This window comes from Arvicola amphibius, chromosome 13, assembly GCF_903992535.2.
Source record: "Arvicola amphibius chromosome 13, mArvAmp1.2, whole genome shotgun sequence".
Classification (NCBI taxonomy): Eukaryota; Metazoa; Chordata; class Mammalia; order Rodentia; family Cricetidae; genus Arvicola; species Arvicola amphibius.
The window spans coordinates 59,224,102-59,234,064 of record NC_052059.1 but is presented as its reverse complement, the minus strand read 5'-3'; the positions used below and the strand labels follow the sequence as shown (position 1 = coordinate 59,234,064).

At 42.0% G+C, this 9,963-nt stretch overlaps 1 protein-coding gene across 1 annotated transcript in view; it reads left to right on the top strand.

The window, feature by feature from the left end:
• The first annotated feature begins 1,299 nt into the window (after positions 1-1,299).
• LOC119799853 overlaps positions 1,300-9,963 on the top strand; it is a 52,514-nt gene continuing 43,850 nt past the window's right edge. Inside the window, exons 1-2 of the mRNA XM_038309699.2 lie at positions 1,300-1,317; positions 5,177-5,280. The gene's annotated coding sequence lies outside the window, so the exon portion shown is untranslated. The remainder of the gene's footprint in view (positions 1,318-5,176; positions 5,281-9,963) is intronic.

Below are 9,963 nucleotides of genomic sequence, written 5' to 3'. Positions count from 1 at the left end.
AGGTTGACTTGTCTCTCTGTTGTTGATCTGCATTCATTGGTCCAATGTCATCCTTTACCATACTTCCTACATATACCTGATGGCCAAGGATTCCTATTCCTGCCATTCCCAGATGAAGTATTATTACTAGAAATTCTTTGCTTGCAATCCCTTTTCAGGTGTCCTAATTTATCCCAATTAAAACATTTGGCGTGTTGATGTTCACTCATGGCTTTGGAAATCGTTTTTCCTACCCAAGATTCATCTTCTTAGTTAAAGGTCTGAAAATTCATAGTATGCTGGATCCATTCATCCATAGGTGCTGATCTAGACCCTAAAGGCCCAATTATCTTTCTGCAGTCTAAGTTTGCATTTTCAAAAGTCAGCAATTCAAGAATTATTTATCTAGTTTCTGGGTCTCTTACTCCTATGTTCAGATCCTTAATTAATCTTTGCAAAAAATCAGTATAGGTTTCTCCCTGTCCCTGCCTAACTCTGGTATATGATTCTAGCTTTTCCCTAGTTCAGGTATTCTTTCTCAGGCATTCAAGTGTGCTTTGTGGCACAGGGACAATACTTCTTTATCATTAAGAACTTGGACCTGTGGATCATCATAAGCTCCTATGCCAAGAATTTGATCCTGCGAAACCTCCACACCTTTTGCTCTTCCTTGCTGTTCCAAACATTTGGATTCTTATTCAAAATATATTCCAACCATCAAGGAAGGTCCACCTTCTAGCACCACTGATTCTAACCTGGAGAAATCATGGGGCGTAGACCTGACATTAGAATCCCAAGTCCTTATCATTTACATAACAAGTGTAGAGTGCAAGCCATAAGTAATGAGGACATGCTTAATTTCCTTCAGATCATTCAGTCCTATTGGCATCCATCTACCTTCCTTAGCTCCCTTTGAGCCTTTAGAAGTTGGTGCGTTGTCAGCATAAATTACAGGGTATGTCCCTAAGTCTCTGGGTAAACCAGTTCTGACAGCTGTTGGTGGCTTTGCATCCTGCTCTTGTGTCTTCTCACCCAGTTCATCAGCTCCAATAATTTCCTCAATCATTTCCAATCTCTTAATCATTGTCTCATGTAAGGCTTGAATGTTCTGACCTGCAAAGGTTTCTAGTGATTTCCCTATGGTATTAATTTTCTGGTCCCCATTCTGCACCTGTGATTCCAAGGTCTTAATGTTTCCTTTCACAGATAACGTCTCCTCATTGAACTGTCCCTGGATCTCGTGTAAGTTGCCACCCTGGAGGTATATTCTGTCTGTTACCTTATCAAAACTCTGTGATAACTTCTGAAAGTCAAATTCAACAGCCTGGACCCTTTCAGGTAAGTTCCTAGTACCCTTAGATATGGAGTCAATATTGCCTATCATGTTACTAATCCTATCAATTAATGCCATATACTTCCATAATGACATAATATGGAGACGAAAACTGAAATTTAATAACCAGTAAATTGAGGTACCTCCAAAGTCATAGAGGCCTCATGTGATTTGAGCAAAATCCTTGGCTAGAGTCCCATTAAAAATGAAACCTGCCATTCTACCTGTCAACCAGCAGATGGCACTATTTCCAAGTCATGACCAGAATCAATGCAATGGTTTCAGGATAGATCCTGTGGTACTCGAGAGGTTATATTTACACAGAGGAAGAAAACCCAGAGTCCAGGCACAAAAACAAAAATCCAGGGAGCTTCTAGAGGCTGAGAAACAGCAAGGCTCACCCCAGGTGCCTGCCCTGCTCTGACCGGATACATGGGGTCATGACACATCTGCTGTGAGAACGGCTGACTGCCCGCCCAGTGTCCCTGTGCTGTTCTGCTGGGAAATAGGGTCACAGTGCAAATGCAAACACTGTGGTGGGGATCTCAAACAGCACTTTCTGCTGGATGTGGCAATGGCTTGTGCTCTTAGTCGCACTGCCCAAGTGCTGCACTTAAAACCCACTCAGAAAAGATCAACCAGGTGGGCAGAGACTGTCCTGGCCCGTGGATCTTGGGAGGTGTGGAGTTTGTAATTGCTGACTCCACACACAGGCTGCAGCTGAGGGAGGGCTCATACTAAACTGGCAGCAGGCAGCTGAGCCCGGGGATGGGGTGTGGAGAGGTAAGGGGGTGGTTCTATAACCAAACGTAGGGCACCAGATAAAGCATGAAACAATCCCACACCTGTTTAGACTTATTATTAAAAGTGTTATTTATTTGAGGGGAAAAACTTACAAAACACTGTCCTACACAACAGCCAGGAAAGGAGTCTAGTCACCGGAACTGGAGTCCGGAACAAGAGAGAGAGCAGAGTCCTGCCGCTGCTTTTTAAAGAGAAAGAGACCATGCTCCAGTAGGCTGGTATCTCAAAGGCTATTGGCTGAAGGAATGGAAGGAGCTCCCACAGCACTGAAGGTCTTTCAAAGATTTGAAGAATACCTGTCTAACTGAAATATAGCTCTATATATCTAGAAAACGTAACATGACTACAAGCTTGATTATTATAGATTATTATCTATTAAACTTTTTTCCTAATTATATATTACATTTTTAAATGAGCTGTACAAAACAATACCTTAATCCAGAGCATATATATATATATATATATATATATATATATATTCTCACAAAATTGATTGTAAATTTGGGCATAGTTCTCTCCAAACTGCTTCTTGCTTTTTGTAGGACAAAGTAATTTTTAGGGATGTTCACGACAACCTTTCAGTGGATTTTGGTTCACCAAACCACATTAGTCTGGACGAAATCCACAAGTTCTCATTGTCTGTGGAAACAATAAAAGAATCTTTTTTTCCCCAAGGTAACATATTCTTAGATCCATGTTTTGAAATCAGGATAACTTTAAGTTATATATGTTGGTTTAGCTTAGCAGCCCATCCAATGAAGTGTCTCTCTGTACTTAGCTCCTTAACAGTCAAAAAATTCAAAGAAAACACAATAATATACATAATTTAGACTATGTACAGTCTATCTTTACATGGATTTTACTTTATTTACGCATTTAATCTATGATTGCTTGTACTCTGTTTCTTTAAAGATTTTTTAAAGACCATTTTCTTCCTTTTATAACTCTCTATACTCTTTTTCTTCTCTCTCCCAAGCCTACTTACAGTCTTTAAACACACTATATCTCACTTATAAGTCTGTTTCGTCTGACTCTGACCTTATTGTATATCTTTTATCCTTTTCTGACCAGGACGGCTTCTTAAAGTGCTAAAATGCAATGGGACTAGGGTTAAGGCTGCTTTGCCTTTTGGCTCTGCCTAGTCTGACATGTTAGAGGAGGTCTGTACATTGCCTCCGAGAGCCATACTATCCAGATCCAGGGTCAGGTCATAGCAGGTCTGTGTAGTCATTAAACAAGTTGTGGCACTCTGCTCACAAACCCCGTTTAAATGCTCCACAGCTGGACCTCCAGAAAGGGTCAGAGATCGTGCTGGCAGCAGGGCCTAAAAGCTGTTTCAAAACCATATGGCTTTTTCCCCCTCCTACCACTGAATCAGGAAAACTTGTCTTAGAGGAGCTGCAACACACTGCTAGCTGGGAAAAAAATTTACGACTAAACTTTGAAGTTTTCATGTGTATCTAGAGTTCCTTTTCAAGCTTTCTTAGGTTTTACATGGATACAGTCAACCTCATTGGAGCACCAAATTGTTGTAAGGAAGCTGCTTTTTTGTTCCTGGCTGCTCAGATCTTTAATAATGACACAAAATCTGTATTAATTAAATCACTTCTTGGCCCATTAGCTCTAACTTCTTATTGGCTAACTCTTACATCTTAATTTAACCCATTTCTAGTGATCTTTGTATTGCCATGTGGCTATGTCTTACTGGGTCAAGTTATGTTTGGCTCCAGCGGGCTAAATAAATTCTCTCTGACTCTGCCTCCTTTTTCCCAGCGTTCAGTTTAATTTTCCCCACCTAGCTCTATTCTACTCTTTCACAGTCTCAAGACAGTTTCTTTAATAACACAATAAATATTCACAGCATACAAAGGGGAATCCCACATCACTCACCCACTTTGTTTCTATTCTCTACTCCATCCTCTACCAGGCCCTGTTCCATAGCACCAACTCTTGTTTTACAGCCTTGAGCTGGATTCCCATTCACAGAGAGAAAACCTGATGAGGGAATTCATATGGGAGCTCTAGGGTCAGCAGATCCAACCTGGCTTTTGCCTCTGCATCCAACCCTGAGTTTAAGACCTGAGCAGTCAGCGCAGTTGACTGGCCTGTGCTTCTCCAAACATTCCACACCCAGATGGTGCCAATTTATGCAGGGGAGACAGGAAAGGTATTTGAAGAGAGTTAAATTAAGGAAGAGACTCTGCCCAGCAGTGAACTGCAGGCATCCAGGAAAAACTTTCCAGAGGCAGAGGACTGGGAGACTCAGTTTGCAAGCTGTCATAAAAGAATTATTCCATGGCTGATTACAAGGGGAGTGAGGCAAGAGCTGGCCAAGTCTCTGCTCTGCACCTGGCCCCCAGAGCATCTCTGTCAGGCTAGGATGTATGGGATCATTGGGTTTACATTCAAACAGGCCTCATTCTCACAATTTGTTTGCCTTGTGGGAAATGAATCAGGGTAACTAAAGGGATGATTCTACGTAGGAGGTGGCATAAGCCTTAGGAAAGTCTGCTACTAGTGAGGATTGAGCATCTGATGGGTGGAAACAATCTCTTGAGGTTCAGAGAAAAACCTCAAGGGTAGAAACTTTGGAGTCTGACAGTTCAAGTTGCTTTTATTTGTTTGTTCAGTTTTGTTTTATTTTTTCTTAGGCCACCAGGAGACTTTTTATTATTTACAGGAAGTCATACAGAGTCCAGGTGTGGGAAACATATGGCAAAGTGGTGAAGAAAGCTGCAGCTCCCAAATTTTATTTTGTCCATGAATTTTGGTTATATTTTCAAGTAGCTAAATGAGTTATTTTTTTCTCATTTTTTTATTAAAGATTTCCATCTCCTTCTCTCCTCCTCCCCCTTCCCTCCCCTCCCTTCCACCCATACCCCCTCTCCACCCCTCTCCAAGACAAAGAGCCATCAGGGTTCCCTTCACTATGTTAAGTCCAAGGTCCTCCCAGCTCCCCCTAAGTCCAGGAAGGTGAGCAACCAAACTGACAAGGCTCACAGTGAGCCCGTCCATGCTGTAGAGTTCATGTTCATTGCCGTTGTCCTTGTTTTTAATCAGGATTTCTCCGTGTATCCATGGCTGTCTTGGAGCTTGCTCGTAGATCAGGTTGGGATAAAACACAGAGCTCTGCCTGCCTCTGCCTCCCTAGTTCTGGGAGTAAGGTATGTATAATCACTACCCTGCCAAATTCAAGGACACGACTTGTGACAGGATGTTAATGTCTCTGAGACTGTTTCTTCTTTGAAAAAGCCTGAGAAACAAAGACAATTCAACTGTTGTGTTATTCACCCCTTAATGGGCCTAGACTCAATGGAGAATAAATTTTAAATAGTACATCTCCTCACTCAAATTAATTTAGCTACCATGGGGAGCCTGCAATCTTTGCATTTGGGAGGTTAAGGTAAGAGAATCTCAGAAGTTTAGACCCAGCTTGATAGAGAGACCCTGTGACAAAAACACACCAAAAATACAAAGAATACTAGTATTGAGGGATAAGGTGGAAGTAGATTCCTTGTATTTTTTATATTTATTTATTTATTAATTATATATACAATATTCTGTCTGTGTGTATGCCTGCATGCCAGAAGAGGGCACCAGACCTCATTACAGATGGTTGTGAGCCACCATGTGGTTGCTGGGAACTGAACTCTTAACCTCTGAGCCATCTCTCCAGCACCCGTCCTTGTACTTTTTTCGGAGGAAGATAACAAAACCCAGGTATAGTTCCTTACTCTAAAACGCTATTTACCATAAGAAACAGATGATGTGGGGTTCCGCTCTGCATGCTGTGAATATGTTTTATTGTCATTGATTAAAAAGGAAGTTGATTAACAACTTTACCTAACAGAGTAATGCCAGGTGACAACTCCAAATGGAGATATAAAGAGAAAGTAGGCAGTGTCAAGAAGAAGCCATGTAGCTACCAGAGGAGAAAGATGCCCGGAACTTTACTGGTAAACCATGAGCCTCGTGGTTAAATATAAAATAATAGAAATGGGTTAATTTAACATGTAAGTTAGAAATACACTTAAGCTATTGGCCAAACTGTATTGCAAAAAAATGCATTTTCTGTGTGATTATTTTGGGTCTGGGTGGCAAGAAAACAAACAATCAGCCTCTGCCAACAGACAGATCTTCTTCCATCATCTCTCCCCATTTACCCAGGGCATGAGGAAGGGCAGGGCCAAGATATCTGTGGGTGAATGTGTATATGTGTTTATCAAACTATGTGTGCATGCACGTGTATGTACATGTTTATATGTGTGTGTGTGTGTGTGAGAGAGAGAGAGAGAGAGAGAGAGAGTGAGAGAGCGAGCAAGAGAGAGAGAGAGAGAGAGAGAGAGAGAGAGAGAGAGAGAGAGAGAGAGAGAGAGAGAGAGAGAGAAACTTAGTTCTCCTACCCATGGTCAGCATGTCTGGGGTTCTGTATCCAGTCCTAAATCAGACACTGTGGCCTATGAATAAACTGACCCATCCTTATCAATTAAGTTGTCCAGTTATTCATCCTCACCTCTCACCAACTGCCCCATCCACTCCTTTCTCTGTAGCTTCTCACCAGATGTATGCTTTCTCACCTCTGGCTGTTTGCAGGTACTGCCTGTCTTTCTGGCTTACTTTGTCTTCACTGTTCTCTACCTTAGAGCCTATAGTGTTGGCCCAAGTCTGACAGATAAGCCTTCTGTGTGCTCCAGTAGTTCCCTGTACTACATGTGCATAGAATATGACCAGTGTGGACCTGCTGTCCATCTGATCTGGGAGGGTTATATCATATGGTTTCTTAATAGTGGATCTTGTCATGAGACTACTGCTTGTCCTAGTACATGGTTGTTGACTAGATAACAATGGAAAACTATCCGGCATTCAGCTAGATGATAACAAAGTCTGGGTGCAACCATAAGCATGTTGTATTCTTCTCTTTTTGTAATGTAGAGGTACATACATAATTTTATTCTCAACTGAGTGGTGCTCTCAATGTGCCTTACTGACTGATGCTAACCTATTTCTAAAGTCTTTTAGATTGAGAATATTACTCTTGCTTTTCTGTCTAGGTTCTGCTTGAGTACATCCTTGTTCCTTTAAAGCTCCTCCTTCAAGACTGGTATGCTGACATTCACAATCTATGCCAGGAAGAATGAAAAAACATATAGAAATTTTAAAGAAAAGCATTTTTTTGTTTTTTTTTTATCTTAAAATTTTTCCATCTCCTCCCCTCTTCCTCCTCTTCCCTTCCCTCCCCTCCACCCATACCCCCCTCCCTCCCTCTTCAGGCCAAGGAGCCATCGGGGTTCCCTACTCTATGTTGAGAACAAGGTCCTCCGAACTCCCCCCAGGTCCAGGAAGGTGATCAACCAAGCTGAGAAGGCTCCCACAGAGCCTGTCCATGCAGAAGAGTCAAAGCTCAGCGCCTTTGTCCTTGGCTTCTCAGTCAGCCTCCACCGTTGGCCACATTCAGAGAGTCTGGTTTGGTCTCATGTTCCATCAGTCCCAATCCAACTGGAGTTGGTGATCTCCCGTTAGTTCTGTTCCACTGTCTCCATGGGTGAACGTACCCCTCATGGTCCTGACTTTCTTTCTCATGTTCTCCCTCCTTCTGCTCCTCATCAGGACCTTGGGCGCTCAGTCCGGTGTCCAATGTGGGGCTCAGTCATTTTCTTCATCTATCGCCAGGTGGAGGTTCTATGGTGATATGCAAGAAATTCAACAGTATGGCTATAGGATCTGGCCTTTTCTGGCTCCCTCTCCTCAGCTGCCCAAGGAACTAGCTGGGGGCATCTCCCTGGAAACCTGGGAACCCCTCTAGAGTCAAGTCTCTTGACAACCCTCAGATGGCTCCCTTAATTAAGATATATGCTTCCCTGCTCCCATATCCACCCTTCCTATATCCCAAGCATCCCATTCCTCCGAGCTCCCCCCATTCTTCCCTTCACACTTTTCTCTCCCCGTCTTCCCTTGGCCCAGTCTTGCCCAACCCTCAAGTTCCCAATTTTGCCTGGCGATTGTGTCTACTTCCAATATCCAGGAGGATTACTATATCTTTTTTTGGGTGTTCACCTTCTTATTATCTTCTCAAGGATCCCAAATTTATAGGTTCGATGTTCTTTAATTATGGCTAGAAACCGATTATGAGTGAGTACATCCCATGTTCATCTTTTTGGGTCTGGGTTATCTCACTCAGAATAGTGTTTTCTATTTCCATCCATTTGCCTGCAAAATTCAAGATGTCATTGTTTTTTACCGCTGAGTAGTATTCTAGCATGTATATATTCCACAGTTTCTTCATCCATTCTTCCACTGAAAGGCATCTAGGTTGTTTCCAGGATCTGGCTATTACAAATAATGCTGCTATGAACATATTTGAACAAATGCTTTTGTAGTATGATTGGGCATCTCTTGGGTAATTCCCAATAGTGGAATTGCTGGGTCCTGGGTTAGGTTGATCCCGAATTTCCTGAGAAACTGCCACACTGCTTTCCAAAGTGGTTGCACAAGTGTGCATTCCCACCAGCAATGGATGAGTGTACTCCTTACCCCACAACCTCTCCAGCAAAGGTTATTATTGGTGTTTTGGATTTTAGCCAATCTGACAGGTGTAAGATGATATCTCAAAGTTGTTTTGATTTGCATTTCCCTGATCTCTAAGGAGGTTGAGCATGACCTTAAGTGTCTTTTGGCCATTTGAACTTCTTCTGTTGAGAATTCTCTGTTCAGTTCAGCACCCCATTTTTTAATTGGGTTAATTAGCATTTTAAAGTCTAGTCTCTTGAGTTCCTTATATATTTTAGAGATCAGACCTTTGTCAGTTGCAGGGTTGGTGAAGATCTTTTCCCAGTCAGTAGGCTGCCTTTGTGTCTTAGTGACAGAGTCCCTTGCTTTACAGAAGCTGCTCAGCTTCAGGAGGTTCCATTTATTCAATGTTGCCCTTAATGTCTGTGCAGCTGGGGCTATACGTAAGAAACGGTCTCCTGTGCCCATTTGTTGTAGAGTACTTCCCACTTTCTCCTCTATCAAGCTCAATGTGTTCAGATTAATATTGAGGTCTTTAATCCATTTGGACTTGAGTTTTGTGCATGGTGATAGACACGGATCTACTTTCATTCTTCTACAGGTTGACATCCAGTTATGCCAGCACCATTTGTTGAAGATGCCCTCTTTCTTCCATTGTGTACTTTTGGCTCCTTTATCAAATATCAGGTGTTCATAGGTTTGTGGTTTAAGATCCGGGTCTTCTATTCAATTCCATGGTCGACTTCTCTGTTTTTATGCCGATACCAAGCTGTTTTCATTGAAGTCAGGGATGGTAATGCCTCCAGAAGTACCTTTATTGTATAAGATTTTTTGGCTATCCTGGGTTTCTTGTTTTTCCATATAAAGTTGATTATTGTCCTCTCAATATCTGTGAAGAATTTTGATGGGACCTTGATGGGGATTGCATTGAATCTATAGATTGCTTTTGGTAGAATTGCCATTTTTACTATGTTGATCCTCCCAATCCATGAGCAGGGGAGATCCTTCCATTTTCTGGTATCCTCTTCAATTTCCTTCTTCAAAGACTTAAAGTTCTTGTCAAATAAATCCTTCACTTCCTTGGTTAGAGTTACTTCCCGATATCTTATGCTATTTGTGGCTATTGTGAAAGGTGATACTTCTCTGATTTCCCTCTCTCCCTTATCCTTTGTGTATAGGAGGGCGACTGATTTTTTGGAGTAGATCTTGTAGCCTGCCATGTTACTGAAGGAGTTTATCAGCTGTAGGAGTTCTTTGGTGGAGTTTTTTGGGTCGCTTATGTACACTATCATATCATCTGCAAATAACGAAAGTTTAACTTCTTCCTTTCCAAATCGAAT